At 33.5% G+C, this 13,051-nt stretch overlaps 1 protein-coding gene across 1 annotated transcript in view; it reads left to right on the forward strand.

The window, feature by feature from the left end:
* Window positions 1–2,592: 2,592 nt before the first annotated feature.
* The window catches only part of LOC138703373 (serine-rich adhesin for platelets-like), a 425,014-nt gene continuing 414,555 nt past the window's right edge, over window positions 2,593–13,051 (forward strand). Inside the window, exons 1-2 of the mRNA XM_069831197.1 lie at window positions 2,593–2,819; window positions 3,145–3,318. The gene's annotated coding sequence lies outside the window, so the exon portion shown is untranslated. The remainder of the gene's footprint in view (window positions 2,820–3,144; window positions 3,319–13,051) is intronic.

The following is a 13,051-nucleotide window of genomic DNA, read 5'->3' on the forward strand; positions in this document are numbered from 1 at the left end:
TGTCCCCATCAGAATGTTTGCTTGGAACATGCAATTTTTACTGCATTTTCTATGTACTGCGATTAACAAAATAGCTCATTGATTTTATGATTAAATGAACACTTTTTTTTAAATAAAATATGAAATATTTAGAGTGGTAATGGAAAATTTCTATTTTTAAGTATGGAGTGATTATAAAATTTTTTTCCTTTTTTTTGTAGCAAAGATATAGGAAAAGATATGTGTGATGTTTTTCTGAATACGCCACTGGTCTTGCAAAAAAATCGAACATTTTACTAAAAAATTGAACATACACTTCATTTTGAAATATGAAAATTTTTAAGAATATATTTGTTAATAACCCAGACAACCCATCACCGTAAACAACAGCTTGTTACGAAACCTCAAAATAAACCTCGGAATGGGACTGATTCTCTGGCACGACCACAGCAAAGGAATAAGATTATGATGAGAAGCTTTTATCATCCAGTCTGCTGTCAAAAAATCTGAAAGTTAGAATTTATAAACCAGTTATATTACCGGTTGTTCTTTATGTTTGTGAAACTTGGACTCTCACTCTGAGAGAAGAACATAGGTTAAGGGTGTTTGAGATTAAGGTGCTTAGGAAAATATTTGGGGCTAAGAGGGATAAAGTTACAGGAGAATGGAGAAAGTTACACAACACAGAACTGGACGCATTGTATTCTTCACCTGACATAATTAATTAATTAGGCTAATTAATAATAATAATAATAATAATAATAATAATAATAATAATCCGTGGCGCTACAGCCGGCTGCTGGTCTTACGCCCATATGCCGAAGCAGAGGTGGACGATCATCCAACCAGAATGGAGGTATCGTGTGGTTAGCACGATGATCCCCCCAGCCGTTACAGCTGGTATTCGCAACCGGATTTCGCTACCTATCGCAGCTCCCCAAGTGCATCACGTTGCTGGGTGGGCACCGGTCCCATACACTAGCCGAAATTTCATGAGAAAATTTCTTCCCCCATGAGGACTCGAACCAGCGCGCATTCCGTAACGCGAGTCCTAGGCGGAATGCCTTAGACCGCGACGCCACGGCGCGGGACACCTGACATAATTAGGAACATTAAATCCAGATGTTTGAGATGGGCAGGGCATATACCACATATGGGCGAATCCAGAAATGCATATAGAGTGTTAGTTGGGAGATCGGAGGGAAGAAAACCTTTGAAGAGGCCGAGACGTAGATGGGAAGATAATATTAAAATGGATTTAAGGGAGGTGGGATATGATGGTAGAGACTGGATTAATCTTGATCAAAATAGGGACCAATAGGGGGCTTATGCGAGGGCGGCAATGAACCTCCGAGTTCCTTAAAAGCTAGTAAGTAAGTAACCCAGAAGCTAATTGACTCACAGAAATGAAACTTCATTACATCATTATCTATCACACCGTGATTATGTGTACAAAAATAAAGGATGTAGCTTAAAAATTGTAGAAAATAGAAACTTCACCCGTCAATCCCTTAACTATTAAGTATACAAATTAAGGTATCTTACATTAGGGTTATGAAATACTGAATTCTCCAAACTTAGAAGACCACCCTTACACAACTTCTTAAAACCAGTTCTGTTAGCTCAACTCAATGCCGATGGTTTATGGTGCTTATTTGTAATTCTGCGTTGTCAGGTCTTACTAAGCGAATAATGGGGTAATTGAATTATTAAAAAATAATTTTTATATAGTTTAATCCACGTAAATAAACTGCAAAGAGACGATATTCTGCATACTTAATAGAGCGTTTTCACTACAAGTTATATACATACAGAATAAAGTACATAAAACAAGGAAACAAATTATTGCAACTGACCATTTACTCAGTGTCAGTAGGTGTTGTGTCCAAGTATACAATATTATACTCTTCGTGACTCTTCAAGTCCAAATTTCCTAATGTGTGATAGTAGTGGTATCGCCATGCAATAATTTCTTGTCACTCCGATTTAGCATCTTTCCTCTGTAAAACCTTATAAGAAAAACCCATACTGAGCAAAAGTCTATATAAAGTTCTACTACTGTATGGAATTCATAACCTGGCCCTCGTGTTTTATCACGCATAACTTGAATAAGTTTGTCGTTTATGGGCGCCTCTCCTTTTTAGTAAAATTTAAACATTGTTCGTCGCAGCACATCTCTTGAAAAGTCGCATATTTTATCGAATACTTGTTTCGATTTTTTCTTTGTTTCTACTTTGGCGTTTCATATGTTTTAGTGTCTTTAATGTTGGAAATTTTATTCACAATCGTTAATCCAACTCCTGTAGCAATTGAAGCGAATTTTTTTATACTTCTTGTCGGTAAAACTTTAAATGAGAGATACTTGCTTCACAACCATTCTCCACTGCATCACTCGGGCATTCACTATCTAACCAAGGCCTAAACATATTATACATTTTATTTTACTTCACTGATAACATCACGAAAGAAGTTACTTCTGTGTGAGGTAATATAAAACTGAGATAACTAGAGTTCTACGATCCACTTGCTACTACAATTATTATACACGAGTTATGGCAACGCTGTTATAAAGCAATTCAGTCATCGGACGCGGCCAACTGCATAACATATATATACGTACATATGTACATCGAGAGCACGTTGATGTGACTTCTTTCCTCTGAGATGGAGATCGTCTAAGTTTGGCGAGTACAGTATGTTGTATACAATGCGGCAAACCAGTGTTTTTATTCTCCTTTCGTGTATAGTATATATAAATGATTTGAATTATCTATTTAGTTTCGATGATAATGCGACAAAATGAACTATGGACAGAACTGAATTTTTGCGTAATTTATTATGTAAGTATAATGATAAAATATGACATATTTTTCTCAAAATTTTGATTTATATTGTTTAATTAGTTGTGTAATAATGAAGTATGTGTAAATAAAATATACTTTGAATTTAAGAATTTGTAAAAAATGAGTTCATGTTTAGTAATATGATTCATAGAGTTTTAAATTTAGTTCTTAAGTAATACATTTGGTAGTGTTGTATCAACATTAACGGAAATGTTATTTAATCTTACATGGTTTCGGGGGAAATATCCAAGTTTTAAGTTGAATCTATCAATATTAACTATAGAGTGGTAAGAACCGGAACTGATCCCCCTCCATGTTTCAGTTTTTATATAGAAGACGTTCAGCTTGTCGACCAGTGTCCCTCTGCGATTGAATACCTCGTGCATGTGAGCAACTGCGGGAAATAGAGAAGCAGACTATCCCATCGTCAAAGTGGAAAACTCTATGTTCTGCGGCTAGACAAGCGTGGGCAAGTCTTCATCACTAGCAGAGAAACGTAAGTTTTAATATTTTATAATCCTGTGTCATATTAATTTGAAAATAGTATGAATGGGAGTAGTATTTGATATTCATTTTACTAGAAATTAAACATTATGTTAACATACTTTGACCCTCTGTGTTTGAAATGATGCTTCCGGCTAGTAATCCAACGAACTTTTAACTTACTTCCCTCCCATCGAGACCGGTGCGGTGTAGTCTTGTGTTTATCCCACGGTTGTCTCAAGCTGCGAGCTTGCGTCATGCTAACAGCATGTCGCATGTTCCGCTGCTTGTGAATGCCTAGTGTTGGTAGTAAAGAATATGAACCGAAAGACCCAATGGAATAATAATAATAATAATAATAATAATAATAATAATAATAATAATAATGTTCATAGAGTTAAAAGCTGATTGTGTTGAATGAATAAAACATTGTTTTGATTTACAGTAACTTTTCGGAGACAATTTATTTCAGATAGGATTATAAATCATTGCAACTCGTAGTTATTGTTTCTGCTATTTATTACAGTTGACCCATTTAAAAGAAACAATTTGATAAATCTAAAATATTGTGTACAGACATTTGTCATTCCTTATTGTTCACGTCTCTGCTGATGCAAAGTTCGAAATTCTAAAAACAGTATATCAGTAACAGAAGCGTGTGCGTATGTATAAAATTTGCACCCTCGTTAATTAAATTAGTACCATATCAAAAGTTAAGCAGTGAAAGCTTTTGATGACAGCTAAACGACAGGTTTAGTAATCCTTGTAAAGCGTCATATCGCAATTTTAAGTTCCATTATACTTCGAAGTACCGGTACAGCGCAAAAGCTTATATAAAATTACTTTTAAATTTAAAAAAAAATGTTGGTACAAGAGTAAATAAATAAACGCACAAAAATTATCCTGGCACCAAAAATAAATCATTCAGTAATGCAATGACGACATAAGTACTTATGCGGTGAAGTGATTCCTAGAAAATATTGAGAAGTTTGAAGGTGTTGTAGAAGATTAATGTTGTAATGAAATGAATAAAAATACTCATGTCTTAATTTTTTTTTTTTTTTTTTTTTGCTGATTATATTGTAAGTAGTGCTCTCAAGAAGTTGCCTGGCTACAAAATGCAAATATGTTGTAGTTAAAGATTGCGATGTGGAATTGAAGGTACCTAAAGATCTCGCAAGTTACGTTTAGGTGAGCAATAGGGGTGGTTTAAAGCAGCCGATATATTTTGTAACAGATCTATTTGTTGATGTAGGTCTATACAGATCGTCACAATATTAATTAGTGTACAGTATGTGTAATTTTATAGATTCAGGTTGTCATATACCGGTACATTGAAAAAAAAATTCAATGCAGAAAATGTTAATATTATTTTATGATGTAGATATCTTATGTTCTTTTAAAACTACTCTTAAAACAACTGGAGAAACTTGTGACTAATAGGCCTAGGCATATATTTATGAACAATTATTTAAAATATAACGTGAAAAGAGGCAAAAACGTTAAGTTCAATCATTTAAATGACAACATAAAATAATGTACAACATAACTGCTTTATAACAGTTCTATACTGTAATTTAATTTATGTTTCACCCTTTCCAGTTGTTCCTCTTTCCCAATTAGATAAAAAAAAGAATTCGTCAATTTTTTCCCCATTTTAAACATAACAGGTACTGTAGTAGATTTGATGGCTTTCAATTTCAACCTACATTGGCGCCCGTGACAAGTCATTTATAAGTATGGAGAGAATTTTGTCTCTGATACTTTTTAAAATCGGGAAAAGAAGTGAAAAGAGCTTCAAGAGACATTACTATTTGAGTCAGAATTATGCATTTCAGATGTTTTCACTGTTTTATCTTCAAAATCTAACCCTAAACTGCATTTATTTTTACTAATAATGAAATTAGTAGTTAAAACACCTTCATGGAAATAACGTTAACAATATTGATAAATTTTAATACCTTTGCTACTTTATGAAACTCTTTGTTAATATTATTATTTATTTTAGTAATATGAGCGTTTACAGTAATAAGTAATATTATTAACTAAAACTTCTATGAAACAGAACAGTAATAATATTACATAATGTTGTTACCTTTTTAGTAATAATATTAAATTATTACTTTTATGAAATAGGCCCCAAGGTATTAAAACGATGTTCCAAGTATCGCTGTAAATCAGGGCTGGATACATTACGTGATTCTGAGAAATGAGCGCTGTGTGCTTTAAAGAGCGGGTCTCGAGAGCGGTGTGACGTATGCATACAGTACGTCATTCAGTGTCGGTGCAGTGGTGACTCTGCTGTATGATGGCGAACTTTGAAGACGGAGCTTCCGTTCATACATTAAAGCGTCCCGCTATGCCCAATGCTTTTAATGTATCATGGGAAGAGGAGTTCTTTTTAGTAGAGAGCAGTGGATTAGCAAAGTGTTTAATTTGTCATAAAACACTCCAACTGATTAAGAAGTTCAATATCCAACGACATTATTCTTTACGACATGCTACTGAATATGACAAATATGTTGGTAATACAACTTAAAGAAAATGTTTCTCAGGTACATTATATTAGAGTATCTATTTGATATTTACATGCAGCCTGTGCGTATGAGTTATGTAAATAAGCCTAATGATTTGTGAGTGTGCATAGAGTGAAGTTTATTTAATTAAATTAATGAGTGTTATAAATTCTGTAATGTACAATGGATTGATGTAATATCCTTATAAACTATTATGTACTAACAGACTGAATGACTAGAACAACCGTGGCTCTTGTTATATTAATGCAGGGAAGGTAGCTTAATGCGAGTCCGCCACTGCGTGAGCGTTCTGCTCTGGCTTCGAATTAAAGTGCCTTGCGGAGCGAGAGCAGCTCTGGCTGACTAGACTGCACAGCAAATGAAACTGTTGTTGCTACATTCTATCGTTCATAGTAGCCTATATTTTAATCCGTAATATGAGTAGCCTATATTTAATGGACTTTTTTATGTTCGAAACCAGTAATTTAAACTATTGCCCATACGAAGTTCAGGAGAAATTATGTTAAATGATAAGCTTGTAGTAATCAATTATGGTCTGACTCAACAATTATTACTATGTGTTACATTTTTCATATTATGTTCTTGTGCTCAACGTAAAACACATTTACTGTAACAATTATGTAAATAAAATGAACAGTTTCTTTTAAAAGTCGAATGTAATTTTCAATACATTTGGCTATGTGAAGTCACCGTCAAACCTCAAAATTATTTTAAGTACTGTACATTGTAAATTTTCTATATTCAATTACTAACTAGGCAAATTGATAACTTGCCTTTATTTTAGGAATTATGTATCGATGTAACTCTCTCTCTCTCTTTAAAAACAAAAAGAAATAACTAACAATTAAGCAGTTTTTCCAGTAGTAACTTGAGATTTTCTTTAATTGATTAAAATAATTTAATTCAAGTCACTAATTTTTTAAAAGTTTTATTTTATTTATTTCTTTTGCTAATAATTGTAACATAAACTATAATATAAACCCCTGAAAGAGTAGAATTCATGCTCAGGGGCGGATTACTGAATTGAAAATTAAGAAGTATATAACACAATTTATCTTATGACTACTACGCAATAAGAATATTTATTTAGTTATTTATCTATTTTGCTAATAATTGTAACATAAAATATAATATAAATAGAAAAACTTTAGCTCGCCCCTGAAAGAATAGAACTCGTGCTCAGGGGCGGATTCCTGAATTGAAATTAAGAAGTATATAATAAAATTTCTTATGTCTACTACGCAATAACAATATGTAAATTTAAATGCACAATTTTTCATTATTTATAAAATCCATACATAACTTTTTAAATTTAATACTAGAACTATTAGCATTCACAAGATTAGGATATTTAAATATAAATTTTTTATATATTTTTTAATTTAGTATGTTATTTTACGACGCTTTATCAACATCTTAGGTTATTTAGCGTCTGAATGAGATGAAGGTGATAATGCCAGTGAAATGAGTTCGGGATTCAGCACCGAAAGTTACCCAGCGTTTGCTCATATTGGGTTGAGGGAAAACCCCGGAAAAAACCTAATTTGTTATATATTTTTGGGCCTAAATTACTACTATGATTAAATACTGTAACAGTGTTGCATTTTGGTTCAAACAATATTAAAGAATTCATATATTTTGTTTCATAACTATGAGAATACAATTCAAAATTATTTAGATTTTTATATATGAATTTTATTAATACAATATAATAAATTTGTCTTATTTTAAGAACATTAAAGTCCAAAAACAATTTTTGAGATGGAAAATCAGTAGGTTTATGAAGACATATTTTAATCATTTTCTTTTGTAATAAACAAAGTGAATTAAAATTGGATTTAAATAAGTTACCTCATCCTATAATTCCATACATAATTACCGATTGAAATAAAGTTATTGACAAGTATCTACGTAAAAATTATTATTTTTTGGTCCTACAGAATAATCTGTTATAGTAACAATTAATATTAGAGGAGAAAAATTCGCTCCGGCGCCGGGGATCGAAAAAACTCTGGAGGAGAGGGCCGGTGCTGTTGATTGGACTTCGGCGTAGCTCAATTATGAGAGCGCTTGGTATGTAAAACCAAGGACCCGGGTTCGATCCCCGGCGCAGGAGCGAATTTTTCTCCTCTAATATTAATTATTGACAAGTAATTCCTCAATAAAACAAAATAGTATATTATTTTACGTAATTTATTACAAAGGTAATTAAAGTATTGGTTCCACTTTAAATGAATGTCGAAAATTATGCCTAAATATTTAACTTCAGAGGACTCCTTAATAATCGGACATTTACATTGTATAAGGCAACAATCAGAGTTATGTAATTTAATACTTAATATAGATGTAGGAGATTTGTTACATTTTTCAGATAATGAGAATGGAATAATTATGGTTTTATTTTCGTTGATAGAAAGATAATTGCTCGTGTATATGAGAATATGGTGAAAGATTTCATCACGCGAACAATTAGACTAGTATCACAGTTTAGTATATACAGTCACGAAGCTCAATACGTAGTAAATATGCATCCATAGATAGTTGCTAACCACTAGGGTCGCTAATATCGCCTCATTACATACAATGCGAAATAGTACTGTCACAGTCAATTGTTCCTAGCACCCTCACATCTCAAGCTTCGTGACTGTATATACTAGACTGTGCTAGTATGGTATTCAGTTTCTCTCAAATTAAACCTGTAACTCTATAGCTACAGTACACTGTTATGTTTAGTTCAGATTGCGTAATTGCTGGTCATTGCTTCGTGACACAGGTACTACACGGACCTTGCCTTCTTTCGAGCGACAGTATCAGGAGTTCCAAACTACCAAGCTACTACTAATACTCCAAGTACTATTTAGCTATCTTATAAATCGATTTCTAAACAAAAAAAAAAAAGTGGAAAATTTATTATAAACGCTACTTTCAGAGTACAAAATTTGAAGGTCATATCCAACCTTCCAGTGTTGAACGTTCTCTTGTGAGTAATGATGATGAAAATTACGATTATTCTTCAAGGATTGGACATTAATTAGTAGTGTAGCATGAAATTTTGAGAAGGGGACGCTAACTCATGTTGCCTTTCATGTAGTGAGGAAACACATTGCAAAAATATCATCTCAAAATAATTAGTAGTAAAATTTAATAATTTCATGTTAACACATACACCTAACAAATAAACTAGTACCGTAGGTATAATTTACATTAGCTGATTTACTGGCATGTTTAGAGAAATTACAATCCATTTTGTTCTATAGGCCTATTAAAAAAAGAGCCGTTATCTCGCGAACTCATTGTCACATTAAAGTGAACTGAATGAACTCTGTCCAGAATTTGTTTTACACATACTATAAAAAGATAAATCGCATACTGAATGCCAATACTCGTATTTAGAAACGTAATATTTACGTAAACGTTGATCTCTACATAAATTCGCAAATAACTTACGTACCTAATATATAACTCCTCAGAATTATGCTTTCTTCATACTTAGGTCTAATATTACAGAGAGATAGTAGGCTATGTCACTTTGGATTTTCGCCTATGACCACACTTTTGTTCATAAATCATTGCGCATGATCAAGTGATTTTTCCTCAGGCCGTTTACAGAAAATAGCACAATTTCATGGAAAGATTTATTGGAACAGATAGGCCTACAGCAATTGTTGCGCTTTTTTTCAACATATTCCCCATCAGAATTTGTCATACCGTGGGATCAACAGAGAGGTGCACAACACGACACAAGGATACAAATATTGATCCCATTGTATGACAAATGTCTCAATTTCAGTGGGGAATATGTTGAAAAATAGCGCAACAATTGCTGTATCCGTTTCAATAAATCTTTTCATGAAATTGTGCTTTTTCTGTAAACGACCCCAGGGAAAATAGTTTCTGGACGGCCTCGTAATTGCGGTGGAGTGGCCAAAATGTGTATAAGCACTTGTTTTGACATTATTAACATGGTGGAAGGAAAAAAAATTAACTTTTTTTATCTGCCCCCATGAGAATGTTTGCTTTGAGCTCGATTTTCTCTGTCACGTACCATTTTTCCGCAACACGCATTGGCATATTTAGCAATGTGAATATAGCGTTATTGAATTTAATATGGAAAAGTGATGAAGTGAAACATGTCCTGTGGCAAATATTAAAGTTATATTTTACAAAACTTATTAGGCCTAGATTGTCATAATTAACAACTCACATTTAGACAAAATGCTTTATACCACCTTTTTCTCTTCATGGTGAAGTTGCGTTTGTTGTTCTTCCTCCTGTGTGAGGTTCAAGAGATATCCTTTGTAGCCAGTGTTTTTGTTCCCATTGACTGATTCTTGCTCTGCTGTCCCATTCACACGTGAAATATGGAAACTTAGTATACCCAGCCTGCTGACCAAGAAGCATGCATAACTCTCTCAGATCTCTACATATCATGCAATTATTATCTTTGTAAGAAAAATTTCAAAGATTCTCATAAGTTTCTTTAAGGTGTACCGAATCACCAACAGATAACGAAGCATGCTTGTTGTCATTGTGCAAAAACACTGATCACTGCATTTAGACTTCTTTTGGAGGAATCGATAAAGGTCTCCTTTCATCCACTTCTTACTGGACATTAAACTTCTGTATCAAACCAGAAATATCACTGCAGTATACTAAGGCACTCTCTTATGAAGAGCAGGGCGTAAATTCCTCTTCTCTACTCCTGTACCAATGAAGAAATATTCCTGGTACCAACAAATTGATTTATTTTAATCTGGAGCGTAAGAGCTCAGCTTTTCCCTTGGGTAACCCTAAACCTCTTATCAAATCATTGAGTTCAGATTGGTAAACTCTTCAGGACTTTTACTCTCTACATCGCACAGCCTTCTAGATTATGTTTCTGATCCTCTTTAACTGGTTAGTACAAAATTTGCATTAGAGCACTGGATTATGGATGCAGAAAAATCACTAATATTTTAATAACATAAAACATAAAATATAGTTTTGCGTAACAATGGTGCGTGATTTGCCATTTTTTATGTAATTTCCGGCTTCAGCACACAAAAAGACATAAAAGAGGATTTTCTCATTGCGGGCCTGTGTTATCTAAGCTGCCGACAAACTTACACAGATGATACAGAAAAATCCACTGAACAGTGAAGTCTAATTACGTTTTCTTCCAAGTCTAACGATTAAAAAAAATATTTTTAGAAAGTCTGTGTTTTTGTAAAAGTGCAGGGCTGAGAAACTCACCATATCAAGATCACGGTGAGTGAGAGTAGCTTAAGTCATCTGCAGTTAAATATTAGATATTTATTGCATGGTATTAATGGATATTATATACTGTGTGTCACCAACTTTGTGATAATTCACTTTTTTCGGAAAGATAATATGTGTTGAATCAACTTGAGAATGCTATGGGCATCGTCGACCTTCTGTACACTCAGCATTTGTTGCTGTTGCTCGGAGATTAAAATTTTAAAGGCACATTCAACGTTTGTTGCTTATAAATTAAAATTTTAGATGGAATAATTAATCTGTTCACTAAGTACTATCTATCCAACAAAAATGTTATTACATTACAATTGAAGTATTAAAGTTTGAGATAGAAGGAAACTTTATTAAACTTTTTTTCTTTGTTCAGTGTTCTGTGTTGTTCCATCTAAATAAGAATAACAGCTTATATTCTCTACACCAAGAATGGGGATAAGCCTCTCTCTGAGCGTGCAGCTGGTGGATAGAAATGATAAACAACACAGAGGTTCAGTGACGTGCCATTCACAATGAGTGTAAGACGTACTTTGCCTACATAAATACATTTAATTTTATGTTTACAATAAATGTAAATATAGCTTACACATTGACGACACTGATCGATTCTTACGTCCGCGATGAACACAAATGCGGGAGTAGGAGGAGACCTCTATCTGAAGATCGCTCAAGCTAACGCATAAATCCCCAGGCCTGATCTACACTGTATCTATATACACATGTGTAGATTCAAATGAATTTTTAGATCACAATAATACCATTTATGGAGTTTCTACCTGCTCTGTAAGCAGGCAGACAGACAGAGGAGCCTACGATCGGAAAGATAGACGAAAAGACAAGCGAACGGACGAAATGCCAGAATCGGCTTCTTTGATAGAAATACTGGAAGTGTAGTTGTATTTTCATAAACAGGGACATCATTTTGTTTTTATTAACATTTCTGATATTAACCTGGCTATACCTTTGGATTAACGGTCAAGAACCCTCTTCGACGACCGAAGTTTGATGACACTACTGTAAAACACAAACAAAGCACTTTACTAGGTACAGGAGGGAAGAAAAGTAGTGCATCCATTTACGTAAACTGGGAACTATTACGATTCTGACTTTGATAATTTTCGTTAGAATTTTATTTAATCAAAATACAGTAGGCTACAGTATTAACAATAATTGTTTTTACTCATTAACTGAACTATACAAGCGGACGTATTCATTATGCAATGTATAGTACACTGTCCACAGCACATTAGCATACAATATGGAGAGTGCATTTAAATTGAAAAATAATCAAAATCTGGATATTTTAAACAAATTGTTAAAAATGATTGACGTTCATTTCGATACAGGCTTCAGTTATTTTGTGCATGTTATCGAAAACGTTTTTCAGTATAGTTTCTGAAATGTAATGTATTTTTTATTGAATGTAATTCTTTAATTCTTATATTGTTGTAGGATATTTAGCAAACACATCTGTTTTACAGTAATCTCAAAAGAAATAATGTAAAGCACTGAAATCAGTCGACATGGTGGGCCATAATCCTGCGCCTGTTGAAGTAATTATGTACTTACTCTATAACAGAATACCTTACGTACTGTAAATTAAATCTTCACTTCTGCCCGATCCTTAGATAAATTTACTCAAATTAAAATTTGCTTTTTACTGTCCGTCCAATTGGTTATGTCGCAGGGTGGTAGAAAGGGAGGGGAATCAAGTGGAAGTTACTTACTTAACGAGGAAATTTATTTAAATTAATTTAAACACTTTATAATATTACGTAGACGCCCAATTCCTAAAGCAAATGTTTTCAGAAAAGAGCCAAGATTGCCCAGTCATTAGCCTTTACAGAAGGGCCAGCAGAAATGAGTGGGGGAAACCGGGATGCGACGTAACCAAACGGACACAGTACCTGTGCGAAAATATGATTAAATGATTAATACACTTCGTTCACTGGAAAATAC

The sequence above is a fragment of the Periplaneta americana genome, chromosome 7 (genome assembly GCF_040183065.1).
Source record: "Periplaneta americana isolate PAMFEO1 chromosome 7, P.americana_PAMFEO1_priV1, whole genome shotgun sequence".
Taxonomy (NCBI): Eukaryota; Metazoa; Arthropoda; class Insecta; order Blattodea; family Blattidae; genus Periplaneta; species Periplaneta americana.